At 43.4% G+C, this 26,037-nt stretch overlaps 2 non-coding genes across 2 annotated transcripts; both read right to left on the reverse strand.

The window, feature by feature from the left end:
* Positions 1-8,056: 8,056 nt before the first annotated feature.
* On the reverse strand, positions 8,057-8,138 carry trnas-aga (transfer RNA serine (anticodon AGA)). The gene has a single exon. It is a non-coding gene; the product is annotated as a tRNA-Ser (tRNA).
* A 1,436-nt stretch (positions 8,139-9,574) lies between these two features.
* On the reverse strand, positions 9,575-9,647 carry trnaq-uug (transfer RNA glutamine (anticodon UUG)). Its single transcript has one exon. It is a non-coding gene; the product is annotated as a tRNA-Gln (tRNA).
* Between the last annotated feature and the right edge of the window lie 16,390 nt (positions 9,648-26,037).

Raw genomic sequence — 26,037 nt, forward strand, 5'->3', positions numbered from 1 at the left:
CCGACTGAGCGAGCCAGGACAGGACTGGTGTTGGTTAATTTATCATTTCATACTGAGTTGAATTCTGCTGACACGGCAATTTTCAAAAATCTCGTTCATTCCTCCCCATTGCAAGTAACATTATTAAAGTCTTTCAATTCTCAGATTTATTCCTTCAAACGATTACAATCCATTAAGGCCTTGCCCCAGGATTTACAATTCTCTGTTAATATTTTCATATTTTGACCCTGATCCTTAGGTCGCCGAAGTGATTCCCAGACAATCTGGCAGACTGCAAATCAATCGGGAAAATACCTCAGGAAATCAAATCATTTCTGATTAGAGTATAGGTAATCCAATCTGCTGAAGAGACAGAGTCATCACCATCAACACTTTCTTTGTTCTCCCTGCCTCCAAAATTTACCACTTCTAATATTCGAGACAGGAATTCTGATTATAATTTTTTTTAAAAAACAGGAACAATCTTCTGAAGCCATTTCCAATTTGAACTAGAATTGTTTACCCTTTCACACGGTAACAGCCGTTCCTGAGGAAGGAGTTTCCATGAGCTGTGTCCCAGGTCTGGACAGGAAGCCGCTGATTGAAACGGCAGTGGCCCTTTCTGTTGGCAGCGGGGGCTTGTAGAGAGTGGGATCACATTCTGCTGCACGTGACCGTTACACTCACTGCGGACTCAGGGTCAATCATGGATGAGTTCTCGAGGTTGTATGTCAGTACATGGTCGGTCTCAATACTTAGAGTCATAGAGTCAAAGAGATGTATAGCTCTGTGCTCTTTTTGGGCTAGGAGAACCAACATTTCAGCCAAATGCTCTGACCATTTGAGACACAGCAACTGGCAGCAAAATTGTGCGTGTACACATCCAAACGCACAGTGCTCGAGAGGATGTGGACAGCAGTAGTTCTCATTATTTTAAGAATCAGTTGCTCATGTACCCGTGTTTATCGCAGAGAGGGTGAGAGACCCGAGGAGTAACAAATACACCCATAAAACAATATCAGGACCTGTGTAGTTCATTCATAAAAAGCTGCCTGCTGTTGTTCTATTGCAAAGTTGGGTTTCAAACCCACGACGCAATAGAGACTGGACCCTAAACCCAGCACATGAAACCTCTCTGGATTAGTGGTGCTGGAAGAGCACAGCAGTTCAGGCAGCATCCGAGGAGCAGTAAAATCGACGTTTCAGGCAAAAGCCCTTCATCAGGAATACAGGGTTTCGCCCGAAACGTCGATTTTACTGCTCCTCGGATGCTGCCTGAACTGCTGCGCTCTTCAGCACCACTAATCCTGAATCTGGTCTCCAGCATCTGTATTCATTGTTTTTTACCTACATTAAACTACTCAGCGACGCTCCCTGACGATAACTAAGCGCCAAACCTGTCAAGACTAATGTTTCAGCATCGCCTCAGTTCAGGCAATTTCCCCTGGCACTTTCTATGAATACCTTCGCATAATTAAAAATAATATTTACAACGATTTGAAAGGTTTGCACGGTGTGGGCATTAGTGAGAAGCTGAATATTCTTCGACAGTTTTCCCTGGAGCTTCAGGCCTGAGGGATGTCCTTGGAAAAGTTTACAAAATCATGAGGTAGACGAGCAGAGAACATAGTCAATCTGCACTTTTTTCAGAAGTCACGCGAGTTTAAAGTGAGATAGCATAGTTTTAATGTGAGAGCAGTACAATTTGAAAGGGATGTGAGCGACACTTGATTTAATACAGACATTTTTGTGCGTGTGGAATAAATTGCCACATTTAGTGGCAGAGTTTGGTGCACTCACAACACTTCAAAGGCATCTAAATGGGTATACAGAAAGGAAGTGTTCGGAGAGATAAGGGACAAATATTGAAAAATATGTTTAGATTAGTTACGGTCATCTGTTCAGTAGGTGCAAGTTGGATAGGAAGGTTTGCTTCTGTGCTCGGCAATTCTGTGACACTCCAGTACCTGACAACAGTTTCAATAGACCACTTGCAAAAACGCATGCTGTTTGTTACTAAGTCAGCGTGTTTGAATTGTATTTTTCTTGAGGCGTAATGTTTTGAAATGACACAGAGAGGAATGTTTTCCAGACATTTACAGACAATGACCATTCTCCTTGACACATTCCCAAGTTCTCCATCAAATAATTTCGTTGACTAAAAAAAACCTCACAAATCGTGTTGTCCCCTCAACTCTCCAGTGAATCCAAAAACTGACAGCTCTTAACGTGGACAAGGTGCAAAACTCAAAAGGCAGAGTCATTATCAGACACACAAACTCATTACTTCTGTCTGTGAGGCAGTGCGAGACGTGTATGTCCAGAACTGCTCACACAAATAGCACCGAAACAATTCCAAACGGAGCTTCCCGATATTCTGGAGATTTAGTGCATTGCCAAGTAACAGAAAGTGCTCAAGTAACATAAAACAAAACAGAAAAATGTACCATGCAATGTGAATATTACCAATTATATTCTCGATTAAATTAGCTCAACAATGCGCTGGTGCCTCCATCTGATCGAGCGAGCCAATCTCCAGCCTCCCTCACCAGGACAGTAATGAAGGAAATGAGAGAAATATAACAAAGTTTTACGTTGCGATTGCCCAACTTTTAGCCACAACAACAAAAAACGAGGGAGCAGATTTAGTGCAGGATCTGGCTTCACAACAGCGGTGAAATAACGACGTCCACTCACTTTCAGGGAAAACTGTGAACAACTCAGATTGTCCAGAATATGAAAACACAGCGCAGGCTGTTTAGTTCCCATATTCTACTGCTGCCCTGACATTCATACGAAAATGTACCTTTCAAAGAGAGCGTTTGTAGCTGTGGAATGACAGTGGCAGCTGTTTCCCCTCGCTCTTACTGCCGCCCTTGGTAGTGTAGGGGCTGGTATTCTCATCTTACACGCGGTAGTTGAGTGTGCAATTCTCTGTTGTGGAAAAGCGGAGTGTTTTGGAGCAGAAAGATGTGAAGTTCGGATGCTTCTGGATTTCTTGTTGAAAAGTTCGGTGACTCGAGGAAGATGGTTTGCAGACTTTTCCTCGCCTGTCTGGGTGACATTATCAGCGCTGCAGAGGTTCCTGTGAAACGCCGCTCTCATGTTTTGGTCCGAATTCATTTGGTTTCACTCCCGCTGCATCCGTTTGTTGGGATTGCAGATTGGGTCCAACGGATGGAATCCGTGGATGAGTGCCCTGCTTCCAGGAATTGTCTGGCTGTCTTCTGCTTGCCCTGTCCTATTATTGTTGTGCTATTCTAGTCGAATGTGTGGCCCTTGCCGTTTGTACCTATTGCTACTAGGGACTGCTGGACTGACGCCCACACAAATTCTTTGCCAAGAACCAATATCCACACACCTTCATTCGCAGATGCATGGCACACAAAGTTCGCAACGAGGATATGCTTTGAGGTAATTATTAAATCATGCTTCCCTGTATTAAAAACAAATTCTGGAAAACGATATCCAGACTCCTCCGAACACTCGGACTTATGACAGCTCAGAAACCGAGAGCCTCACTCAGACAACAACTCACGAGAAAACAAGGCCCAATATGCATCATGTGCAGGTCAAACGTGGTTGTCGAGATTCCACGCAGGGACTGCACGAAACACGACATAGGAGAAAGAGGCTGACAACTAGAGAGCTGCATTCATAATTTCATCTGGACTGTAAACGTCTCGGACAGCTGTTCCTTGCAGTTATGCACAGAATATTGAATGTCTCTGATTCCAGGGCTTGGAACTCGGATGATATGACCGTCTGCAGCACTGGTTAGTTCCTTTTGTGAGGTAACTCCTGATGGAACACATGTAACACTCTATTGCTCATTGAGAAATATATCCAAAATAGGAGCTCATAGCAGCATTTCTGTTGTCTTTCTGTTGCTGTCCCTGACATGCCCTGTGGCACTGCACTTATTCTATATTTCCTGAGGGTTTGGCACATGCTTCCACGATCGTATTATGGGCAGTAATCTGCATTTTCGCTTCAAGGACACGTGTGTGAAGCGGAGGTCCACCATTCTCGATGCTATTTTTCTCTTCTTATGCGCAACTGCAGTACAGTAAAGGATCAATTAATATTGTAAGATGATATACAGAGGCCTGTGAAATATTGAAGTTTTAATGACATCTCTGCAATGGTTATAGATTACCTTGATTCAGGAAATAAGGATGTAAAGTCTGTTTGGCTGGAGTTGAGGAACAGTGAGGAATGAACTCACAAGCATGTGTAGTTTACAAGCCCACTCGCAGTAACCACAAAGCGAAATAAATCGTACAAGGAAAAAATATTGTGTGTGAGTGACAAAATGGCAATAGTCATGCGTGATGTTAACTTCCCTTCTAAAACTCTCGGTTCCATTGTAAAAACGTTTGGAGAACCATAATCAAAAACATCCCACATGTCCCATAAAACATCACGAGGGATATCTTGGTAATTGCTTACTCTACTGGTGACTTAATTTTCCTATTTTCTTGGAAACCATCTCTTTAATTGTGAGCATCAGAAAAAGCTTTCTTTTGCCAGCAAGAAATAAATATGTGATTAACCTTTGTTCGTTTCATGTACAAGAACACTGAGACTCCTCTGCACTGCACATCTTTTGCGTTTCTATCGATTTTAATAGTAGCGTATCTTTTGATTCTTCCCAACAAAGTATATGACCTCGCATTCCCGACATGAAACTGCATCTGCCAAGAATACTCCAATTGTTGGAGGGAATCCTGAGGAACAGAATGTACATGTATTTGGAAAGACAAGGACTGATTCGGGACAGTTAACATGGCTTTGTGCGTGGGAAATCATGTCTCACAAATTTGATTGAGTTTTTTGAAGAAGTAACAAAGAAGATTGATGAGGGCAGAGCAGTAAATGTGATCTATATGGACTTCAGTAAGGCGTTCAACAATGTTCCCCATGGGAGACTGATTGGCAAGGTTAGATCTCATGTAACAGCAGTGGACCTAATACCGACCCTTGTGGTACGCCGCCAGTACCTGGACACCAAGAAGAACATGTTCCATCAACTACAACACTGTTTTCTATTGGCAAGCCAATTACTGATCAAAGCTGCAATCTCTCCCACAATTCCATTCCATTGGGGGGAACCTTATCGAACAACTTTCTGAAACCCATATACACCACATCAACCGGTTTACTGTCATCTCCCTGTTTGGTCACTTTGTCAAAAAAGTCAATAAGATTCGTTAGGCAAGGCATACCCATCACAAAACCGTGCTGACTGTCCCTGATCAGATTATTCTTTTCTAGATGGTCATAAATCCTACCTATAATAACCTTTTCCAACACATTACCAACAACTGCAGTGAGACTCACTGGTCTGTAATTACCAGGGTTGTCTCTACGACACTTTTTGAACACGGCAACAACATATGCTATATTCCATTCCACAGGAACTATTCCTGTAGACAACGATGATTTGACGATTGATGCCAAAAGCTCATCAATCTCTTCCCTTGCTTCCCAGAGGATCCTAGGACAGATCCCATCCGGCCCAGGGGACTTGTCTGTTATCACACTCTGCAGTATTTCTATCACCTAATCCTTGTGAACCTCAATCTCTAGTACTCTGGAAGCAAGTATCCCTGTATCTTCCTCGCCAGCATTTTCATTTTCTACAGCGAACACTGTCGAAAAATATTTATTTAGTGCTTCCCCTATCTCCTCTGACTCCACACACAACTTCCCATTATTATCCTTGATTGTCCCAAATTTAACTCTCGTCATTCTTTTAATCCTGACATACCTATGGAAAACCTTAGGGTTAACCCTGATCCTATCTGCCAACAACTTCACATGTCTCCTCCTGGCTCTTCTCAGCTCTGTTTCGATCTTTCCTGATATCGTTGGAACCCTCGAGCGCTCTAACTGAGTTTTCACATTTTGTCCTAACATAAGCCTTCTTGTTCTTCTTGACCAGGGATTCCACTTCCTTTGTAAACCACGGCTCACGCGTTCTATATCTTCCTCCCTGCCTGACAGGTACATACTTATCTAGGACACACAGGAGCTTTTCCTTGAATAAGCTCCACATTTTAATGTGCTCACCCCCTGCAGTTTCCTACCCCATTCTACGCTTCCTAAATCTTACCTCATCTTCCTAAATCTTGGGACTTGTGCCTCACAACACACTTCACATTCAACAACCAGATATACGAACAAATCAACGGAACACCCATGGGCTCACCGATCTCGGGACTCATAGCAGAAGCAGCAATGCAAAGGTTAGAGCAGTCTTACCGCAAATTCAACCCAAACACTGGTTCAGATACGTGGATGACACCTTTGTAATAATTAAAAACACGGAAATAGAGAAAACACACAAGATCATCAACTCCACACTCACAGGAATCCGATTCACCAGAGAGGAAGAAAAGGACAACCAACTCCCATTCCTAGACGTGATGGTACAGAGAACACCTAACGGAGAATTCGCCACAAAGGTACACAGGAAAGCCACACATACAGACCAAGTCCTGAATTATGAGAGCAACCACCCCAACATACACAAACGAAGTTGCATCAAGACACTTTTCAAAAGGGGCACAACACACTGCAGCACACCAGAACTGCAAAAAGAGGAAGAGGAACACCTATACAAGGTATTCGCCGAAAACGGATATCCTCGCAATTTTATCAACCGATGCCTAAGGGATAGACCACGGAATGAGGACATGCCACAACCCAAAGGACTAGCCACACTACCACACATCAAGAACATCTCCGAACTGACAGCCAGACTACTGCGACCACTAGGACTCTTAACAGCACACAAACCAACAGCCACACTCAGACAACAGCTTACCAGAACTAAGGACCCGATACCCAACATGAGCAAAACTAATGGAGTATACAAAATCCCATGCAAGGACTGCACAAACACTATATAGGACAAACAGGAAGACAGCTAACGATCCGCATCCAGGAACATCAACTCGCCACGAAACGAAGCGACCAACTATGCGTAGTCGCCACACACACAGACGACAAGCAACATGAATTCGAGTGGGACAACACTACTATTATAGGGCAAGCCAAACAAAGAACAGCCAGGGAATTCCCAGAAGCATGGCACTCATCCACAAACACCATCAACAAACACATCGACTTGGACCCAATATACCAGCCACTGCAGCGGAGAGCTGAAACTGACAACAAGAAGCGGCAAGGACAGGCCACTATAAATGCCGCAGGAAACACCACAGAAGCGCTTCACAGGAGGCTCCCAAGCACTGAGGATGCCACCTAGACAGGGGACGAAACGTTTCCAACAAAAACTTCCAGCTCGGCGAACAGAAACACATCATTGTCTTGAGTGTTCCAGAGTTTTTCATTGTCCCAGAGTCCAGATGAAGTTTGCATTCCTCACGTACGTGAGCGAGAATGATTTCAATGTCTCAGATCAGTTCCTGTCCCGAGAACATCACAATCAATGTCCCGTCCTCTACTCGGTCCGACAGTTCACACTTCTTCATTCTCCTCTGATTCCATTTCCCAAAGAGTTTCTCAAGATTTACAAAGCTGGAGCCTAAATTATATGGATTGCTTCCTAAACATTTTTTCAACTGCCAACTGACAATATTTTCACAGTATCTCTTCACAATCCTCTGGCTTGCACCATGTCCAGGGATGAGAAGTCCCGTTTGGTGGAGAGATTCCCGAAGCTGATGAGTTTCACTTTGGAACAAAGATGGTTAAGTGGCGATTTCCTGCGGTTGTTTGTAATGATGGGAGAGGGAGCGGTGGGGAATGAGCACTTTGACGAGCAGGAGGAAGTGTTGCCACTGACCCGAGTCAGAGAACAGTGGACAGGGATTAAAGGAATCTAATGAAAAGCAGCACTTCTGCTCAGGACGTTCAATAACAGCTGCAGAAACCCGATGTGTCGAGCAGTGCATCTGGAAAGAGAAACAGAGATAATGTTTTAAATATGGAACATTTCTGATGTAGAACTCGAGTTTCCCAAGTCTAATCAAATTATCGGCCTGGTTCACAAAATAGTTTTTCTGAACTTTGAGCGAAAATTGTACCAGCAGGAAAGCATTCATAACGTAGTCAGCAGGATTCGAACCTACGTGGGGATACCCCAATGGATTTCTAGTCCATCGCCTTAACCACTCGGCCGTGACTACAGACAGCTCAGGTGGGTTGAGCATTGACCAAATCAGCCGTGATCTCATTGAAAGCTACCGTTGACTTGATGACCGAAATGCTTCCATCTCCTTTCATCCCTTTGCTGTCATTTGTAAGGTGCGAGACACCAATGTACAAGAAGAAAAGCAGAAAGGTAGGAAAAGACATTTGCAGGCAAACTGAGTCAAAATTATTTATTGAAAGGAAAATCACACTTGGCAATTTGCCATATCTCTTTGCGAACATGACCAGCAGACGGAAGCAAGGGAGCTATTGATCTGATTATTCTCGGACCTGGAGCAAACAAAGGTTAGTGACATATTCATTTCTTTTTCTGGCGAACGAAATGATCTTTCCTGATGGTTACAATGAAAGAGATGGTTCCCAATAAAAGACAGAGATTAATTCGCATGTAGATATATTTCAATGTGACACGATTCATTTTCAGTCCCTAAGTACCCCAGAGATGGAGGAGGTGAGTTACTTTTCTTCACTCTTCAACTCCTCAGCACGAAGGTACAAACATGAAACCGCTAGAGATGGAGTTCTTGAATTGTGAACCAGAGACACTGAAGAAACTAGGCAAAAGTGAGGACTGCAAATGCTGGAAACCTGACTTTAGATCAGAGTGATGCTGGAAAAGCACAGCAGGTCAGGCTCCATCCGAGGAGCAGGAGAGTCGACGTTTCTGTTGCCAGTCATGCTCCGCTGCACAAGCAATTTTCGTTTTTGGCTCAGATTTCCAGCACCTGCAGCTATTTGTTTTATGTTAACCTTCATAATGTTTTGGACAAAACCAATGACCTGCCAGCATCGGAAAATCGGCAGAAGTACTGGTACACCGATAAGTTTGCTGAATAATACAGCCATTCCATGAGCGGGAATACGATCCGAGCCACGGTGCTGAGAATACCGAATCCTCACAAGTAAATAACAAGACAAGGCGATAGATACTATCGTATTTGGTGTAAATAAAAAACCCTGTCTGAACATTTTCGTTGCAGATGTTTTTCAAATTGTCTTCGAAGATTGACAAAGTGAGAAAAGGCCATTCCGCCCGTGTGCATTGTGGCTAATCAGAGAGCCATCCATTCGAGTAGCAGTTTCGAACTTTGGCCCAAAGTCTCGTGTGTTCTAATGTTTCAGGTCAAATGTCAATGAGGTTGTCCTATTTTCTAACATGGCACAATAATTGGACAGAAGTATAACGAATTGTAACTCTTTTGAGGAACTCATGCTCATTTTCCCCCACAGAGGGAGACACACCAGAAGATACCGCCAAACTGACGGAGGTGTCCCTTGTGGAGAGCTGGAATTTGAAATGGATCAGAGGACAAATGCAAGCTTGACATGCGGAAGCACAGAGGCGATGTCCCGAGAGAACTTTGCAGGGGAGCGTCAACGTATACCACGGTTAAAGCAAAACATTCCCCCTCGAGCCAGGTAGGACTCGAACCTACAATCTTATGATCCAAAGTCAGACGCGTTATCTATTACGCCACTGGCCCATGAGAGAAGCCTGCACTTGGCAGAATGTCGATATGTTATGCCATGGACTTTCACGGAATCAGAATTAAAAAGGTGAACAAGCAGCGAAGATAATCACCAACATTGCTTCACTTCGAAGTTTCCAATTTGTGAAGCAGTGCCTTTCACTGGCAAAGGAGAAACATTTGTCCTCAGCTGCCTGCTTCACGGTCGCCACCTTTTCTGCTGGAATTTTCCATCGTTTTATTCACAGTCACGACGCGATTTCATGATCCATTCCAGTGAAAAAGTGTCATGGTGTCGTCCAAACAAGACCCTGCAGAAACTCAGCGAGAAACCTCTGGTCATTTCGAGCTCTGGATGTGGAATTAGACGAGATGCGTGACACCTTTTATTGGCGCCGCCACTTCACTGAAATTAGCGGCTCAAAACGAGCCGTTGTCAGCATCAGCTTGATTTGTACGTTCCTGCAGTGCATTTGCTAAACAACATCAGATAGATCCCATCCGGCCCAGCTGACTTATCTATTTTCACACTCTGCAGTATTTCTAATATCTCTTCCTTGTGAACCTCAATCTCTTCTAGTCTAGACGCAAGTATCTCTGTACCTTCCTCCCCAACATTTTCATTTTCTATAGCGAACACTGTCGAAAAATATGTATTTAGTGCTTCCCCTATCTCCTCTGACTCCACACACAACTTCCCAATTATCCTTGATTGTCCCAAATTTAACTCTCGTCATTCTTTTATTCCTGACATACCTATGGAAAGCCTTAGGGTTAACCCTGAACCTATCTGCCAACAACTTCTCATGTCTCCTCCTGGCTCTTCTCAGCTCTCTTTTTAGGTCTCTCCTGATATCGTTGGAACCCTCGAGCGCTCTAACTGAGTTTTCACATTTTGCTTAACATAAGACTTCTTGTTCTTCTTGACCAGGGATTCCACTTCCTTAGTAAACCATGGCTCACGCGTTCTTTTTCTTCCTCCCTGCCTCACAGGTACATACTTATCTAGGACACACAGGAGCTTTTCCTTGAATAAGCTCCACATTTGTAATGTGCTCACCCCCTGCAGTTTCCTACCCCATTCTACGCTTCCTAAATCTTACCTCAATGCAACGTAATTTCCCTTCCATGAGCTGAAACTCTTGCTCCGTGGACTACACCTATCCCTTTCCAACACGAAAGTAAACCTGAGAGAATTGTGATCGCTGTCTCCAAAGTGCTCACCTACTTCCGAATCTAAAACCTGGCCAGGCTCGTTACCCAGTACTAAATCGAAAGTGGCTTCGTCTCTTGAAGGCATGTCTACATACTGTGTCAGGAAGCCCTCCTGCACACACTGGATTAAAACTGACCCTTCTATATTACTCGTACTGTAGTGTTCCCAGTCAATATTTGGATATTGTCTTGAGTGTTCCAGAGTTTTTCATTGTCCCAGAGTCCAGATGAAGTTTGTATTCCTCACGTACGGGAACGAGAATTCTTTCAATGTCTCAGATCAGTTCCTGTCCCGACAACATCAGAGTCAATGTCGCGTCCTCTACTCGGTCCGATATTTAACGCTTCTTCATTCTCCTCTGATTCCATTTCCCAAAGAGTTTCTCAAGATTTCCAAAGCTGGAGTCTAAATTATATGGTTTGCTTCCTAAACATTTTTCCAACTGCCAACTGACAATATTTTCACAGTATCTCTTCACAATCCTCTGGCTTGCACCATGTCCATGGATAAGAATCCCGTTTGGTGGAGAGATTCCCGAGGTTGGTGAGTTTCACTTTGGAACAAAGATGGTTAAGTGGCGATTTCCTGCGGTTGTTTGTAATGATGGGAGAGGGAGCGGTGGGGAATGAGCAATTTGACGAGCAGTAGGAAGTGTTGCCACTGACCAGAGTCGGAGAACAGAGGACAGGGGTTAAAGGAATCTAATGAAAAGCAGCACTTCTGCTCAGGACGTTCAATAACAACTGCAGAAACCCGATGTGTTGAGCAGTGTATCTGGAAAGAGAAATAGAGATAACGCTTTAAATATGGAACATTTCTGATGAAAAACTCGAGCTTCCCAAGTCTAATCAAATTACCGGCCTGGTTTGCAAAATAGGTTTTCTGAATTTTGAGCAAAAATTGTTCCAGCAGGAAAGCATTCATAACATAGTCAGTAGGATTCGAACCTACGTGGGGAAACCCCAAAGAATTTCTAATCCATCGCCTTAACCAATCGGCCATGACTACAGACAGTTCAGCCGCCCTGAGCATTGACCAAATCAGCCGTGATCTCATTGAAAGCTCTTGCTGACTTGATGAGGGAAATGCTTCCATCTCCTTTCATACCTTTGCTGTCATTTGTAAGGTGCGAGACACCAATGTAAAAGAAGAAAAGCACAAAGGTAGGAAAAGATATTTGCAGCCAAACTGAGTCAAAATTATTTATTAAAAGGAAAATCACACTTGGCAATTTGCTAGACCTCTTTGCGAACATGACCAGCAGAGGTCAGCAAGGGAGCTATTGATCTGAGTATTTTTGGACCTGAAGCAAACAAAGGTTAGTGACATATTCATTTCTTTTTGTGGCAAACGAAAGGGTCTTTCCTGATGGTTACAATGAAAGAAATGGTTCCCAATAAAATACAGAGATTAAGTCGCATCTAGATATACTTCAATGTGATACGATTCACTTTCAGTCCCTAATTCCCCCAGAGATGGATGGGGTGAGTTACTTTCCTTCACTTCTCAACTCCTCAGCATGGATGTACAGACATGAAACCGCGAGAGATGGAGTTCTTGAATTGGGAACCAGAGACACCGAAGTAACTAGGCAAAAGTGAGCACTGCTGATGCTGGAAACCAGATTTTAGATCAGAGTGGTGCTGGAAAAGCACAGCAGATCAGGCAGCATCCGAGGAGCAGGAAAGTCGACGTTTCTGTTGCCAGTCTTGCTGAGTTCCGCAAACAATTTTCGTTTTTGGCTCAGATTTGCAGCCTTCATAATGTTTTGGGGAAAAAACAATGACTTGCTCGCATCAGAAAATCGGCAGAATTACTGGTACACCGATATGTTTGCTGAACAATAAAACCATTCCACGATCTGGGCCACGGTGCTGAGAGCACAGAATCCTCACAAGTAAATAACAAGACAAGGCGATCGATACGATCGTATTTGGTGTAAATAAAACACCCTTTCTGAACATTTTCGTTGCAGATTATTTTCTACTTGTCTTCTAAGATTTACAAAGTGGGAAAAGGGGATTCCACCCATTGTGCATTGCGGCTAATCAGAGAGCCATCTATTCTAGTCGCAGTTTCCAACTTTGTCCAAAAGTTTGGTTATGGTGTCATGCAGAAACTCAGCGAGTTCACTCAGACATTTTTGTGTGTGCAGAATGATTTGACACATTTAAGGCAAATTCAACGGCATCCGAATGGGTATATACACAGGAAGCGTTCGGAGAGATACGGAACACATTTTGGCAAATATGGTTCAATTAATTTCGGTTATCTGTTCAGCAGGGACAGGTTCGATTGTAGGGTCTATTTCCATGCTCGGCATCTTTGATGTGCTCCCGCAGCTGACACCAGTTTTAATGGACCATTTGCAAAAGAATGCACTCTGTTTGCTACGCAGTCAGCGTGTTTGCCTATATTTCTGGAGGGTGGATGGGACGAGTTGACCCAGCGATGAGGGTCTTTCCGGACTTTTTCTGCCAATGACCATTCGTTTAGCACCTTCCCAACTTTGCCATCAAAGGGTTTGGGTGAAGAATAATACCGCACGGATAATGTTACCCCCCTCAGCTCTCCAACGAATCCAGAAACTGACAGCTCTTCATGTGGAACAGAATACACACCGAAGCATGCATGCTGTCTTTGCTGCAGTGCAAGCCGATTATGTCATGAACTGCTCAGAGAAACGGCAGCGAGGCAATTCAGGACATACTGGAGAATTAGTGCATTGCCAAGTCACAGGAAGTGCTCAACAAACATAAAACAAAACGGAACAGCAATGGAGTTTACCAATTGCACTCGTGATGAAATTAGGTCAACAATGCGCTGATGTTTCCATCTGATCGAGAGGACCAATCACCAGCCCCCTTCACCAGGACAGTAATGAAGGAAATGAGAGAAATACAAAAAAACATTTCTCATCGCGGTTGCCAACCTTTTCGCCACTGCAACACCAAAAACGACGAGCAGATACAATGCAGAATCTGGTTTCATATCAGTAATGAAATAGTAATATCCATTCACTTTCAGTGAAAACGGTGAACAAAGGAAATTGTCTGAAATATGAATACCCAGTGCAGGCTACTTGGTTCCCCGATTATACTGCTGCACAGACTTTCATATTTAAAGGTACCTTTCAAAAAGAGTGTTTGTGGCTGTCCATATGACAATGGAAATTGTTGCCCTCGCTCTCACTGCCATTATTGATCGTGTTGGGTTTGGCATCCTCAAATTGCATGCGGGAGTTCAGTGTACAATTCTCCGCTGTGAAAAATCGGAGTGCTTTGGAGCAGAAAGATGCGAAGCTCGTGTGCTTCATGGAGATGTTGTTGGAATGTTTTGCGGTGCTGGGAAGTGGGATCCTCACAGTTCTAGGTACAATCCTCAGGGTTGCAGAGCCTGTTGTGAAGCCTACTGTCCTGTGGTGGTTGGAATTGATTTAGTTTCAGTGCCGCTGGGTCCAGTTGTTGGTGTTGCAGATTGGATCCTGATCAATGTGTTTATTGATGGAATCCATGGATGGGTGCCCTGCTTCTAGAAAATCTCTGGCTGCCTTCTGATTGCCATGTTCTATTACTGTTGTGCTGCTCTCGAGGATGCTCTCTGTCTGTACGTATAGCTACTCGGGACAGCTGGCCGTGGCAATTAGTGACGGCCACACAAATTCTTTGCCAAGAATATGTATCCCACAACTGCATTCCCAGATGTCTGGCACACTAAATTGTCAACTAGGATATGCCATAAAGCTTTTGAAACACCATGCTTCACTATAATAAAATAAATTTCTGGAAACTGATAGCCAGACTCCTCTGAACACACGGATTTAGGACAGCACATAAACCAAAACCTCGCTGAGGGAAAGCTCACCAGAAAACAATATCCAATGCCCATCTTGTGCAGGACAAATGTGGTTGTCAAGATTCCACGTAGGGACTGCACGAAACACTATATCGGAGAAACAGTCGGACAACTAGCGAGCTGCAATCATGAACTTCAGCCAGCCCGTATACCCCACGGGCAGATGTTCTTGTAGTTGTATGTAGGGCATTGAGTGTTTCTGATTCAGGGGCTTGGACCGTCTGTAGCACTGGTTTATTCCTTGTGTTGTAACTACTGTGAGAACATATGTAAAACGCGATTGCTCATTGAGATGTACATCCAAAATATTAGCCGAGAGAAGGAATTTGGTGGTTTTTCTGGTGCTGTTCCTGTCATGCCCTCTGGAACTGGACTTATTGTGTGCTTCCTGACGGTTCGGTGCATGCTTCTGTGATCGTATTTTGGGCAGAAACCTGCGTTTTAGCTTCAATAGCGTGCGTTTGCAAATCTGGTACACCTCCCTGTATTTTGTTATCTCTTATTGTGTGCAATTGCAACACGGCAAATTATTAATTTACATTGGAAAGTGACAAACGGAGGCGTGTGAAATGCCAAGGTATTAGTGACATTTATCAATTGGTTGCATATTACTTTGATTCAGGAGATAAGGATGTAAAACGTGTTTGTGGAGAAATGAGGACCAGTGAGGAAAGAAGTCATCCGCAGGTGCAGTTTACAAGTGCACTCGCAGTCACCACTACGTACAAGAAAAAAAATACGACATGTGAGTGATAAAAGATGGCAATAGTTACGGGTGATCTTAGTTTCCCATCTCCCACTCACGGTTCAATGGTAAATAAAAAAGTTTGGATGACAATAATCAGTAAATCATATCTGTCCCAGAGAACAACGCGAGCCATATTTTGGTCATCGATTAGTTTACAGCTGACTTAGTATCTGTCTTTTCTTGGAAACCATCTCCTTTGTTGTGACCATCAGGAAAGATATTACTTTTGACATAAAGAAAATGAAGATTATGTCACTAATCTTTGTTTGTTTCATGCCCAAGTACAATCAGACGACCTTGATCAACTCTGTTCGTCATGCTAGCAAAGAAATCTGGAAACATGCCAAGTGTGATTTTTCGCTCAATAACTAATTTTGATTCAGTTTGATTGAAACCACCTCTCCCTAAAGTTGTGCTTTTCTTCTTTTAAAATGGTGTCCGGTATCTTCCAAATGCCGGCAAAGATATGAGAGCAGATGGAAGCAATTTAGCCGATCAAGTCTGCGACAACATTCAATGAGATCATGGCTGATTTGGTTAATTCTCAACCCCCGTTTTTATCCTCATTTCCGTGATGCTCCATGTCTGTCTATCACAGCCTTGAATACACCTCGCCTTCACAGCCCTCTGTTCTTAGGAAACCCACGGATTTGCTACCCTCTGAAAGAGTGAATATCCTCCTTATCATTTTCTTAAATGTTTGATCCCTTCAGCTGTGAGAACGCACTCTCGTCCCAATTTCTCGGGGGTGTACATCAGAGCAGAATAAGTCCCTGAAGGTAGGTCTGCACTCTCCAGTGCCGCTCCGTGTATTTGAAACATTTTCAGATTTTGACCTCTGATTAAAAATAGTAGACCTAATTTGCACATCAGATTTGCCAGTGGTGAATTTTTTCAAGAAGACTTCAATGAGAGTAATTCTACTGGCAGTGAATCGGGCTAGACAAATTAGATTACTTACAGTGGGGAAACAGGCCCTTCGGGCTAACAAGTCCACACCGCCGCGCCGAAGCACAACCCACCCATACCCCTACATTTACCCCTTACTTAACACTACGGGCAATTTAACATGGCCAATTCGCCTGACCTGACCTGCATATCTTTGGACTGTGGGAGGAAACCGGAGCACGCGGAGGAAACACACACAGACACGGGGAGAGCGTGCAAACTCCACACAGTCAGTCGCCTGAGGCCGCAATTGAACAGGGGTCTCTGGCGCTGTCAGCCAGCAGTCTTAACCACTGTGCCACCGTGCCGCCCTAATGCAAGGACATTTTTCTTTCGCGATCCAGTGCTGTGTTTATTCACCTCTCTGCGCATGAAAATGGATCCTACCCATCCACTTTATCTCTCATCAATATGTGTGCAATTCAAATTGATGCGGCCATGACGACACGCGCGCAATGCTGTCTTAGTATGTCTTATGTAATGGAAAGTTCCAACCTGAAACACCAGTATTCGCTGTCAGACTCTCTTGCTTTCGAAAGGAGGAGGATGCTGGGGTGCCAAGAAAAGCCAAATCCTGGTGTTTCAGTTTGGAACTTTCCATTACATAAGATATATTAAGACAGCATTGCACCGTGTAGTCATGGCCGCGTGATACAGGTGATGGATTAGAAATCCATTGGGGCTTCCCTCCGCAGGTTCGAATTCTGCTGGTTCAGTTTTCAGTGATGTCATGCTGGACGAGTTTTCACTCACAGTTCAGAAATCTCGTCTCAACAAACAAGACCAGTCAGTTGATTAGACTTAGCAAACTCAAGTTATTAATCAAAAATGCAACACACTTAAAACATTATCTCCGTTTCTCTTTTCACAGTTACTGCCAGACCCATCGAGATTTTGCAGTATTCTTTGAATTTTCTGTGCAGAAGTGCTGCTTTTGAATAGATTCCTTTTACCGCTGTCCTCCATTGACTAACTCTGGTGAGTGGCAACACTTCCCCCCGCTCGTCGAAGAGCCAATCCCCACCACTCATTTTCCCATCATTATAAATAGCCGCAGGAAATTGCTGACAAACCATCTTTACTCCGAAGCAAAGCTCACCAACATCGGGAATCCCTCCACAAAACGGGACTTCTCATACCTGGACATGGTGAAATACAGACGATTGTGAACAGAATTTGGGAAAATATTGTCACTTGTCAGGTGAAAAAATGTTAAGAAGGCAAAACACGTCACCCAGTCTCCAGCTTTGTGAATCTTCAGAAACTCTTAGGGAAAAGGACTCAGAGGAGAATGAAGAAGGGTGAACGTCAGACTGATCGGAAACAGTCAGGACAACTTCCCATTCTTTAAGTGGACGGGACATTGATTCTGATGTTCTCAGGACAAGAACTGATTGGAGATATTGAAGTAATTCTCGGTCTTGTATATGAGGAATACAAACCTTATATGGACACTGGGACAAAGAAAATACTGATTTCACACAAGATACTGAGAGGTTCGAAGATAGATGTTCCCGATTGGAGCAGAGCTGGTTCCCAGTGACATGGGTGTGTCTGTCGTGGATGGGATCAGACTGTTCCCATGTCGCTATTATGAATGTCCCAGTCTTTATTTCGGAAAAGTAAAACTGATAGAGGACAGTTGTCGTTCTGGGAATGGCAGCCTGAAGTGGGAGGTCAATCACAGACTGCTTTCGAGGATCGTCCAAGATGTTAGGTTGGAAGTATCAGCTCATTCGACTGTTAACTGAAATATTACTGGTTCAATAGCGCCAGGGCGACAGCGATTGATGTTCTTACTGCATCTGTTTTCTGTGCAGCACCGTTTCGTGTTTCTAATGGGGTCGGGAAAATGTTTTCCAAACAGAAACATTTGGTATGACGAACGATAAAAAAAAGTTTCTGCATTGCTTTAATGGTTAATGTAAAGAACTGCGGATTCTGGGAATCTGAAGCAAAAACAGAAACTGCTGTCGAAACTAACCAGTTTGGCAGTGCCTGTGGGAGATGACCGAGTTCTGATGAAGTTTTGAAATATTTGTCTCTGATTCTCTCTGAATAGACGCTGTAAGATCTGCTGAGATTGTCCTGGTATTTCTGTTCGTGGTTTTCACTGAATGCCTATTCCATTTATAAGGATTATACAGCCAAACCCACCACAAACCAAAATTAAGAAATAACACCTCATCAAGCCCAAGGATAACTGCACGATACTGCACTTCTCCAGCTTCCACCCTAAATATATTAAAGAAGCCATACCGTAAGGACAAGCGCTTCACCTGCATAGGAACCGCTTAGATTAGGAATAATGCGACAGACACCTAAAGATTTTGAAGGATATCCTCATGATAATGGGGTACATGTTGAACTGATTGATCGCCAGTTCCGGTGTGCCACAGTGAAAATCTGCTGTGAACTCGTCAGAAGACAGACAGAGGATGCGACTAATAGAGTATCTTTCATCGTCAGTACTTTCCTGGAGTTCAGCACGTTCTTCACAGGATTCAGCATGTCACCGATGATGATGATCATCTCACTAAGAACATCCCCATGACTTCAATTCTCACCTTCAAACACCCAGCAAAATTATAACATACGACCGTTTACAGTAAACTACTCAGCCTTCACATAGCATTAACCACAACACCACAGCACCATGCCTTCGCAACCTTTGCAAAACATGGACACTAACATCACCCGTTGGTACACTACCCACCACGTACACGACAGGTACTCATGTGACTCAGGCAATGTTGTTTGTCACATATGCAGCAGGCAATGATACCACAAGATGCCACAAGATACCCAGTAATGGTATATTGGCGGAGACCATGCAGATGGTGTGCCAATGGATGAATAGTAACGGCATAACAATTGCCAGACAGGATAATTCACACCCAGTCGGGGAAGAGGTCAGCAATCAAGGACATTTGGTTTTCAATCTTCGACTAAATGTCGGCCAAGGCGGCTTTCGAGGTACACAACAACGCAAAATCGCCAAACAGAATTGGATCGCCAACTGCCTTCGTTGGGGTGATGGCATCAACCATGATATTCGGTTCATGTCACACCACATGTGACCCACCACACTGTTCTGTATCTGTGAAATCTTCCTTATTATTCTGTTTTCACACCATCACCGTGACAAGTTGTTATTGTGTCTCTACCTTAATCACTTTGTTCAATATTGGCTAACTGATAATTGGGTCAAACTCGCGGCATGCGACTCTAGCCAAATAAAAATCAGAAGAACTAGGAATGTTGTAAACCAGGAGCAAGGGCAAGGGTTACAGGGCGGGGTGGGGGAACGGGACTGGGGCATCGTGGCGAAGGGGGCAGGTGTTTCGCTGGTCTGGGGACATCTGTGGAGGAACATGAGAGTTAATGTTTCGGAACTGGTGACCCTTCCTCTGGTGTTTTTGTTGTGGAGTGGTTTTCCAGTTGCTTCTGTTTCTGTTCCATGTCATTCCAGTGCCTTGACCTGTCTCCAGTACGACTTTATTTTAACGGTTTGTAATTATCTCTCTGCCTCACTTTGTTGGATCATCGGTCATCCATTCTGTTGGCACGCAGTTATTGACACATTACTCACACTGTGAGACACTCTTGTTCACTTGCAGAGACTAAGTCTTTCACACTCCGCGCCCACAATTTGCCTGATATTTTGATCTGTCTGCCCTTGATCTCTCTTCCCTTAAATTCAGTGTTCTGTGTTATTCCATCCCACTTCACCTAACGAAAGTGCTCTGTTCCTTTCTCTTGTTATTTCAAATAAACATGTGCATCTATAACCTGGTGTGATTTCTGAATTGGTCCATCGCAGTCCAAAACCGCAACCTCCACAGCAGGTACACGGAAATACCACCACACGCACTGTCCCCTCTACACTATGTTCAAGCTCATTTACTCCTGTTGCCTCATGTAATTCTGAACTTGTTGTTGTTCGTGATGAAATCTTAAGGTTCAAGCGGTTCTTTTGCAATGTATGTACTTTGGAATGTGGTTCAATGTCAAAGAAAAACATACTTCAAGGGACGATATATGCTTCAAAGCTTTGTCTGAGTTGTTTAAATGTCATTTATCCTGAACCCAGTGAGCTGACGGAAGAATAAACATGCTTTGCACTTCTACCACACGGTGCCAGGGACCCAGTTCAATTCCAGCCTGTGGCGACTGTCTGTATGGTGCTTGTACTCCTCCCATGTGTGCGTGAGTTTTCCTCCCACATTATGAAAGCTGTGTAGTTTCTTCGGATTGCCAAATGGAAAAATACCCAACTTTTCCAGGTATGTGGACGTCAGGTTATTTCGCTGTGAGAAACTGGAAGAGGATCGATTAGGAAGTGGTTTTTGTTGGGATAATCTTCACTGCTTTGGTGTGGATTTGATAGACTGAACGGCCTACTTCCACACAATTGGGATTTTACGAAAATTATTGCGATCGTGCGATTTTCCAGACAGTCCGAAAGATAAATAATGTTTCCAGGTGTCGTTTTGAATGTCTGCAAACGATATTCCAATTCTCACACAGGAACGACACCTCGAAGTCTGCACTTACGCAATTTAAAGTTGTGCATTCAGTGTTCACGCTTCGGAAATCACAGCTTTTTACCATTAAGATCAAATCTTGTGTTTCTTAATCTATATCATAAACAGTCGAATTAGTCTCATTTATCTACATTTAATGCATATACTTCAAACTGATTGGAATGGTAACTTCTCAGATTCAGGTTCATTTTGATCGTGGATAGGTAGATGACAACCACCCTTCCCATCATCCCAAGTGGATTTGGAAGGCATCGATCACCATCGCTGAGCCGTGCTGCTCCCTGGGAGAGGGTGAAGTGCGGTGATGGCCTGTTCGGTGACATCATACATGTATTTGTCTCCAGTTAGTTTCTATGGAGTCGGACTGACAATGAGGGGAGGTTCGAAGGCAAGAGCTGATTCTGGGAGGGGAAGCCTCTTGAAGAGGTTTTGGCAGTATCTGAGAGACTTTCTAACCTTGAAACAGGCAAAGTCATTGAATAAAATCTCGGGAGATGCCATCTAACAGTAGAATGGTGTAACCGAAAATATATAACATAGCCTAAATGAAGATAAATACCGCAGTCTTAGCAGGACGAATGGTAAGAAGAACATATTTGATTGAGGACTTCCTGCTACAGCCTTTAAGTATCGCAGCTTAGTCAGCTGCTCATAAATGATGATAAAACATCTATCCTCTAACTGATCACCTTCAGCCACGTGCTGGAGTATGTCTAGTCTACTTATGTCTACCTTTTGCTGCAAAATGGCTATGGAGACGTGTATGTCTTTGATATCGGTCTATTCGGAAGAATGGCTCCACTAAGGTTTGATGTTTGCTTTCGTGATTCGTTGGTTAGCACTGCTGCCTTACAGCATGAAGGACCTGGATTCGATTCCAGCCTCAGGCGACCGTTTAGAGTTCGCATATTCTCCCTGTGTCACCATGGGTTTCTTCGGGTTGCTCCAGTTTCCTACTACAGTCCAAAGATATGCAGGTTAGATAAATTGGATATGCTAAATTGTACCTCGTTCTCCAGAATGTGTTGGTCAGGAGCAGTGCAAAGTAATAGGGAAGGGAAATTGCTGTGGGTGGAATACTCCTTAGAGGTTGCGTGTGAACTTGTTGGGCCTAATGACCTGTTTCCACACTGTAGTGATGGTATGATTCTGTTTCATAACGTCGATACTTTAACAGCGTAAGGCATGGTACAACTCAGCAGCTTGCTAGTAAAATGGCGAATGATGGATTCACGCTGATTATCTGTGGCAAAGTTAACTGGCAAGTGTTCATCTGAATTGGAATTGACGACTGTGCAAATTTACTTGAAACCGAATCATGGCTGGAAAATACCTCCAGTGAGAATGCATCACCAAATTCAACATTTCTATTCATGGCAAGTTGCTGACTCAGCCTATCTCAAATATCTGATTACATGAATCTGCTGCATGAACACAGGGGTACATATTTCCAAACTGCTCCTCTCAACACTGTAGCTTAAGCGTTACATTTTTGTGAAGGTTTTCTCACCTCCCAGTAAGTGTTGGCCTTCTAACAATTGAGTTTGACAAAGTTTATTTGAAGAGTTCATTAAACTATTTGGACGTTTTGAAATGGGGGAGGAGAGCAACCCTCTGATCCACTGGGACAGTGAAGGACTGACTGAAGAAATACCTGTCCAATTGTGATGTTTAGTAGCTTGGAAGGGAACATACAGATAATGATTTTACCATTCGTTAACTTCCTTTGTCTTTAGGACGATAGTCGCACAAGAGTTGGAGTGTGCTGTCAAATGGAAATTGTTGATGAATCAAAAAGCTGCGACAATGGTGAATGGACTGAAATTATACGTAAAATGCCAATCGAACTGACTTAATTGCCATGGAGTGGAACGTTCTGAAGAAACTCAGCCGACCTGGTAGCAACTGTGAAAAGTGTCAGAGAAGTAATGTTTCTTGTCCTACATGTCCTCTCTTCAGTGCTGTTCTGAAGAAGAGTCATTTTGGCCTCAAAAAGTTAACTGTATTTCTCTCCAAGTATGCTGTTAGACTTGCTGAACTTCTCCAGCACTTTCTAGTTTCATTTCAGTTATTAAATGTCCGCAGCATTATTTTTTTGTACGAATGTTTCATAATGGCGCTGTCCAAAATCTTGAGGTATGTTGTCGATATATTTTTTCAGTCAATTGGGGAGTATTCCATCACACACTTGACGTGATCCTTCTCAGTATTAGAGAAGCGATTGGAGTCAGAAATCCCATGACTGATGGCGGTTTTCTTGTAGCCACATTATTTATGTAGGGAGGACAGTTCATTTTGGGATTAATAGTAACTCCCAGATTGTTGATCGTTGAAGACTAGGTAATGACAACACCATTGAATTTCCAGAGGTATTGATTAGATTATCTTAATCAGGATGTGTGAAATTAATTTCACTTGTCTGCCCAGGCCTTCACATTGCCAGAATTCTGCTGCATTGTGAAATGGAATGCTTCAGGAGTTGAGGAGTTAAGAATGCGGCTGAACTCTGGACATTTATTAACGAACAGAACCATAAATAATTCCTGAAGTGAGGTCCTGAGGTTTAGATAACTGACCTGCAACAACCAATCCAGTTTCTGTGCGTCTGGAGTCACATGTATCTTGGAGCAAATAAGAATAGCAGCTTTACTTCCCTAAGGGGTAGAGGCGAATCGGAAGGGATTTTCCATGGTAAGTTGTAATGGGTTAAAGGCATTAGACATAGAATTTCAATTTAGAATTCATGGCATCTATCGCCGTAGGGTTTGAATTAGCTCTCTGATATCAATTCTGGAACATCTTCACGTGAGCTGATTATCTTGTACTGATGAGCAATGCTTCTCCAAAACTGGGATTAAGCTTGTTATTAAGCTTCTTCATTTCTCAGAAATTTGAATAAAAAACAAAAACAAAAGTGAGCAATGCTACAGTCTCAGTCTCCACAAGCTGCTTACACACAGTACAATGCAACACCTTTGGTGATTCATCAAGTCAGATTTTCAAACAAGGAGCTTGTCAGTTGCCTGAAGGAGATATAACGTCGCACAGAAAACTGCATCAAACAATTCAAAAATGTGGAGAAGGTGATCCTCACTATCCTGGTCTTCATTGGCATTCCTTATAAGGCATTATGACAATTTCACTTGTTTTAGTCTGCTGCTGATCTGCTCTTTGGTTTTAACTTTTGAACAATAAAGTCTCCAAATCACTGACAGGTTTCCTTATTTAGATACAGGAAGTGCGATATCAGTTCACTGAGCAGTAGTCTCCTTACAATTCTCCAGTGATAGAGACTCCCGATGTCACTGCAAATGCAGAACTTCCGAATCTCTGTGTTCTGTCATCCGTTCCGGTTTCATACCGTTTGTAGGTATGATAAGAAATCAGGCAAGTCAGTTGCAAAGAATGGTAAACGGAAGTGAAACATTAACTCTTGCTATCCCACAGACATGCTGAGCCATTTCTGTTTCTGATATACAAATGAAGCCTGTTTTTGCGACAACTTTGAATGTTAAGTGGTGACCTGAGAGAAGTAATGCAAGACACTAAAATGAAGCGATAAACTGTTTCTGTTCGCTGTGGATTCTGCAATGAGTCTGAAAATGAGGTTCAGAGTATTCAGGACAGATGTTAGTGAGCACTTCTACACACAATATTTGGGAGAGGTTTGGAACTCACTTCCACAAACGACAGTAGATGCAGGGTTTTTATTTTGGTTACCAGAATCAATCCTGTGATTGTTTACATCTATCTCTAAGGACAATAGCAGCAGAAACAAGAGAAAACTGTGACCGCAAATCACCTATCAGGGATCTCGCCTTTCTGAGTTAGAAGTACCTGGCTATTCCTAAATCCTGGAACTTTCCCTCGCTAACAGCATTTTGGCTGTACCTCTATGTTCAGTTCGCTCAAGTTTCTGTACAGTAGCTCATCATCTCAATCACTGGAGTAATTAGGGATGGGCAGTGAATCCAATGCCATTGAGGTTCAGAAAGATAGGTTTTCTGAACTTTGAGCGAAATTTCGCCCAGCAGCAAGTCATTCATAGCGGAGTCAGTTGGATTCGGACCTACGCAGGGAAACCTGAATGGATTTTTAACCTATCACCTTAACCACTCGGCCATGAGTACTGACTAACAAGCAGAGTTGAGCATTAACCAAATCAGCCATGATCTCATTGAAAGCTATCGCTGACTTGATGGGCTCAATGCTTCCATCTCCTCTCCTAACTCTGCTGTCAATTGTAAGGTGCGAGACACCAATGTAAAAGAAGAAAAGCAGAAAGTTAGGAAAAGATATTTGCAGCCAAACTGAGTCAAAATTGCTGATTGAAAGGAAAATCAAACTTGGCAATTTGCTAGATCTCTTTGCAAACATGATCAACAGAGGTAATCAGGGGAGCTATTGACCTGGGTGTTCTTGGACCTGAAGCACAACAGAAATACGTCTCTTGGGTACAATTGTGGATGTATTTCTCAATGAGCTATCATGTTTTACATATGTTCCATCGGGAGTTACCTCACACAAGGAAGTAACCAGTGCTGCAGACGGTCATATATTCCGAGTTCCAAGTCCCGGAGTCAGAGACACTCAGTGCCCTGTCTGTACCTACAAGGAACAGCTGTGCATGGGGTTTACAGGGTAACAGAACTGCATGAATGCAGCTCGATGGTCGTCTGTCTGCTTTTCCTCTATAGTTTTCTGTGCAGACCCTGCGTGCAATCTTGTCAACTTTGTTTGTCCGGCACAAGATGGGCATTGGTCACTTATCTCTGAGAGAGGCTGTTGGTTTATGTGTTGTCATAATTCCGAGTGTAAGGAGGAATCTGGTTGTCAGTTCCCAGAAACTTACTTTAATAAATGGAAGCGTGCTTTTTAACTTGCCGTGTGGCATATCCTCGCTGCGAAGTTCGTGCACTGCGAATCACGTTGCGGGACAATCCAATTTTGGCAACAAATATGTGTGGTAGTCACGAGTTGCCACGACCAGCTATCCCTAGTTGCAATACGGACAAACGGCAAGAATTACAAATTCGATTAGAGCAGCACACGTTTAATGTGACAGGGCAAACAGAAGCCAGCCAGAAGATT

Source organism: Chiloscyllium plagiosum, unplaced genomic scaffold (genome assembly GCF_037043375.1).
Source record: "Chiloscyllium plagiosum isolate Xiang-an unplaced genomic scaffold, Cpla_swu_hap1 HiC_scaffold_42, whole genome shotgun sequence".
NCBI classification, from domain to species: Eukaryota; Metazoa; Chordata; class Chondrichthyes; order Orectolobiformes; family Hemiscylliidae; genus Chiloscyllium; species Chiloscyllium plagiosum.